At 37.5% G+C, this 5,264-nt stretch overlaps 1 protein-coding gene across 1 annotated transcript in view; it reads right to left on the bottom strand.

Annotated features, from left to right (window-relative positions):
• stk17a (serine/threonine kinase 17a) overlaps window positions 1–5,264 on the bottom strand; it is a 28,135-nt gene that overhangs the window by 12,799 nt on the left and 10,072 nt on the right. The window lies entirely within an intron of this gene.

Raw genomic sequence — 5,264 nt, 5'->3', positions numbered from 1 at the left:
CTAAATCATATTAGTATGATGTTTATCCTGAATGATAAAGACAGCAAAGGGGAGATGAGCGGTTTAATCAGAAGTGATCATCATGTTCCAGGCCAGTGCTGGATGAGTGCGAGTGTGTTCCTCTGTCTGTCGTCTGATGGGATATCAGCTGCTTTACAACACGGCGGAGAGCTGAGCAAATAACATTTCTAAAAATGTTTCTACAACCATGTGATTTCAACTACAGCACATCCAGAACAATGAACACTCTCTCTCTTGTGCTGGGGTACAGGACATGCCTGCAACCAAAATAAACACCAAGCTTGTTATTTTGATCAACAGACCATCCGAGCAAAATATAAATATAATAAACTACATCTAAAAGCTGATCTGCTTTGCTCCTCAAATATATCTATGCAACAGCACATTAAACAGTGTTTTAAATACAGACAGAGTGTTTAAATGCACATTAAACCGTTTTAAACGCCCCGCAGGCTGAAAAAGCCTTAATCCAAGTGTGTGTTAAGCTTGATTTAATGTCAGCGAAGGTAGCGGCTCATGTCCTCAGCATGCTCCTGTTCACATGCTGGCAGGCGATTCCCAATGTCCTGCGTTCCTGATCAGACAGCATGATGAACTCGATTAGACACAGACAGGGAAAGACAGCGGCCTCAGGTCAGAGCTGGGTGTGTGTGTGGAGTTGATGTGAGGATGCAGTCTGGCTTTCAAGGACACAATGAGAAAATAAAACACACAGAGCTCTTACAGGCTCAGTCTCAGGTTTCTATAATATACCGATCCCTCCTTCAGTGCCCATCTATAGCTAAAGCAGCGCAACAGTCGGGTCCGGATGTAAAAATGCCATTCATTTTCTCTATGATTTTCCCTATGGAAAAAACTACATTACCCATGATGCTGTAAAGAGAATTCCACCAATCAGAGAGTCACAGCAAGCAAATCAAAGGAGTGCTAATCTCTGCTGTGATGCACCGGAAATTATGGAATCAAGATAAAAAAAAGTTTGTCAAGACAAACTTTAAGTTGGCTTGAGAAAGCCGACCAGAAAGTGTGAAAATGTTTAAATATTTAAGTGTGATGGTTTTTAGTCAGAAATAGTTTGACGTTTAAAGTAGTTTTAAAAGCTGATGTACGGACGGACGGACGGACGGACGGACGGATAAGCCGACCAGAAAGTGTGAAAATGTTTAAATATTTAAGTGTGATGGTTTTTAGTCAGAAATAGTTTGTGGTTTAAAGTAGTTTTAAAAGCTGATGTACGGACGGACGGACGGACGGATGGATGGATCTCAGAGTGGTTGCTAGAGTGTTGCAATGTGGTTGCTAAGGTACTCTGGATGATTGCTAGGGTGTTGCTATGCGGTTGCTAGGGAGCCCGGGGTGGTTGCTAGGGTGTCGCTCTTTCAAAACACTTTGAATATACACATGCATATTTTGCAATAAACTAAAAATATACTGTTTCTATATATACAGAATCATAACATTAATTGGATAATTTTATATTTCTCCATTATTAATTTTAAATTTAGTCAAAAAGTCGTCCAAGTCTGCTTTATTGTCAATTCTGCTACATGTACAGCACATACATACAGAGAACTGAAATTGCATTACTCTCGGACCCTTGGTGCATACAGATAACACTAAACACTAACAGTAGAATGTAAAAATACAGATCATTTAATTATGTCATTCACAATGGTTCATTGGATTGTAGTTCTTTTATTCACTAAAGCAATTAAGTACTTTGTCTTTTTCCCCTGATTGCCAAAGTTTGTACTGTTGTGACTCTCCTCGTAGCTGGTTTGTTTGCTTCATGGTTTATAACACTTTCATTTTTTTATTCCTATGTGGAAATTTTTTTTTTTTTAATAATAATAAAAAATACTTCCGGAACCATCTGACAGGCGGCTGCTTTCAAAGGCTACCGTATTTGAGCAAAGTTTCTATATAGAATGTGTTTTTAACATGTAACCAATCACAGGTGTGTTTGTTGCATGTATAAACACTGTTTTCCAGTCAGAATCCACTCTATACGCCAGAGTTTGTTCAGCACGAGTGAATCCTTTGCTGTATCCAATACATAAAGACTGAAAACATCAGGCTAGACTGGCCTGTGTGCCTGTAATCCTGTTCTCTAGTCTCTGAGAAGCTTAGACGAAGCAAAGAAATTATGAATATATGATGTAAAAGCAAAAAAAAAGTCATTTGGGTTTTACCTCGAGTATTACACGATTAAAAAAAGGAAAAGTGAAACAAAAAACAACCTTTTAATAAACCAGTTTAGCAAATGTAAATGAATATTAATTTTGATACTGTACACTAACATGCTGAGATGCTTAAGCTGACGGCGCAACATTTAAGATGATATGCAACTGTGCAAAAAACTTTGACTCGAAGCATGCGATGAACTGTATCTTGGAGCATTTGTGATATTTCACTCAGCTACCGGTATGGGTCGATATGTTTATAATTTCAGTTTCATTTTCAGTAATTTTATGTTTTTAATAAATTAATTTAATATTACTACTTGGGTTTCAGTTGTAGCTAATTTCTCGAGGTTTTCTTTTGTCTTTTTGTTTGTTTTTTTCTTTTCTCCAGTTAAAATGTTTTTTAAAAGTTTTAGTTAATGACAATCCTGTTTTGAACCAGGTTTTTCATTTCAAGTTTTCATTTTAGTTTTAGTAATAATTTCTCATTTTTATTAGTTTGTATTTTGTTTTTACTTTAATTTTCTATGGCTTGTTTTATAGTTTTTTAGCTTTTGTTGTATTTATGTAACTTTATAAAATGTTTTAGTTGTAGACATTTCAGTACTTCGTTTCTAATTTTTTAACTCTAACATTTACTGTAAATTCTATTTCTGATTTATTTCAATGACCAAAAGCACTTTTTAATGGTTTTAGTTAACCATGATCATATATAAATACTTACACACACAAACCCGATTCTATTCAGTGAAATCTACAGCAATGCTCAGTGTTTATAAAACCGTAAAACCGGTCTTATGAGCCTCGTAACCCGAGCGAGACTGTCTGGCAGGGAAAGTCATTAACACCCACACAGCTGTAAAACATGGGCTTTCAGAGGCTCTTCTGTCTGCTGTCCTCTAGAGACACGAGTAATGAGCGTCCAGCGGTGCCAAACCCGCTCCACAGCCTACAGAGGAACACAGGACCAAAACTGACATCCAGCCAGTGCATAACTAGGTCATGTTTTGGGGCCGGATGAGGGACGACTGAGCGATCACATCACTAATGCAATGCAGGGGTCAGTCCACACTAATCCCCACACACACACACACGCACTCACTCACACACACTTACACATGCACTCACACACACACACACTCGCACGCACGCACGCACGCACACACACACACACACTCACACTCCTGACCATTACACTCACACACACCCACACTCCTGACCATTACACTCACACACACACACACACACTCCTGACCATTACACTCTCTCACACACACACACACACACTCGCACGCACGCACACGCACACATACACATCCACACTCACACTCACACTCACACACACACACACACACTCGCACGCATGCACGCACACATACACACTCACATTCACACACCTGACCATTACACACACACACACATCCACACACACTCATACCTGACCATTGCACTCACACACACACACTCACACTCACACTCACACTCACACACACACACACACACTCGCACGCACGCACGCACGCACACGCACACATACACATCCACACTCACACTCACACTCACACTCACACTCACACTCACACTCACACTCACACACACGCACGCACACATACACATCCACACACACTCTCACACACACACACTCGCACGCACGCACACATACACACTCACATTCACACACCTGACCATTACACACACACACACATCCACACACACTCATACCTGACCATTGCACTCACACACACACACTCACACTCACACTCACACTCACACTCACACTCACACTCACACTCACACTCACACTCACACTCACTCTTCCTCTGTTTCACATGTGAAGCTCGTTCTTCTGGATGGCGTTCACATTAGAGATCAAACAGAAGGGTGATGCCTTTAACCACCGATCTATTTCCAGAAGCTCTTCACAGTCAAATGACAAAAGCACACTGAGCCAGTCCGAGTAAATCATTAGGATTGAATGAAAGGCTCCTCTGATGGAAGATGCTGTTAAACGAAGGAAAGGGTTTCACACTGAGCACAGCTGGAGAATCAGCGTAGATCAGCCTGTGAGTCAGTCATTAGATATCACAAGATATCACTCAGTACTGTTATATGTGTCCCTGCAGCACAAAAGCAGTGTTAAGTCGCTGGGGGATATTTGTAGCAATAGCCAACAATACATTGTATGGATCAAAATTATACATTTTTCTTTTATGCCAAAAATCATTAGGATATTAAGTAAAGATCGTGTTCCATGAAGATATTTAGTAAATGTCCTACCGTAAATATATCAAAACTTAATGTTTGATTAGTAATATGCATTGCTAAGAACTTCATTTGAACAACTTTAAAGATGATTTTCTCAATATTTAGATTTTTTTGCACCCTCAGATTCCAGATTTTCAAATAGTTGTATCTCAGCCAAATATTGTCCTATCCTAACAAAACATACATCAATGGAAAGATTATTTATTCAGCTTTCAGATGATGCATAAATCTCAATTTCAGAAAATTGACCCTTATGACTGGTTTTGTGCTCCAGGGTCACATTTAGGTTTGTTTGAATATGCTAATAAATATGTTGATGATTACTTCAATTAATTTTATATACCACATCTTGGCCAATCATCTTTTCCAAACAACTTGCAAACTTCAGTCTACATAAATGCATTAATAATAATAATAATAATAATAATAATAAGTACTATTACTAATATGTAATAATACTAATAATAATGCTATAATAAGTAATAAGTTATTTAAATAATGTAATATTGTATTATACTACCATATATGCCATTTGCACATTATTATTACTATTTCAAATAATGTATTATTACTAGTAATAATAATAAAATAAATGTGTTATATTACCATATAAACTATTTACACATTACTATTATTATTAAAATGTAAAACTGTACAACTACTGCTACTTACGTTATTTAAATTAGTAAAAATAATAATGAAATATTGCATTCTGCATTATATATATATATATATATATATATATATATATATATATATACAGCGGGGAAAAAAAGTATTTATTCAGACACAGAG

The sequence above is a fragment of the Sinocyclocheilus grahami genome, unplaced genomic scaffold (assembly GCF_001515645.1).
Source record: "Sinocyclocheilus grahami isolate Dianchi unplaced genomic scaffold, SAMN03320097.WGS_v1.1 scaffold2201.1, whole genome shotgun sequence".
NCBI lineage: Eukaryota > Metazoa > Chordata > Actinopteri > Cypriniformes > Cyprinidae > Sinocyclocheilus > Sinocyclocheilus grahami.
Note: the sequence above shows the minus strand (reverse complement) of the source record. Positions and strands in the feature narration are given on the sequence as shown.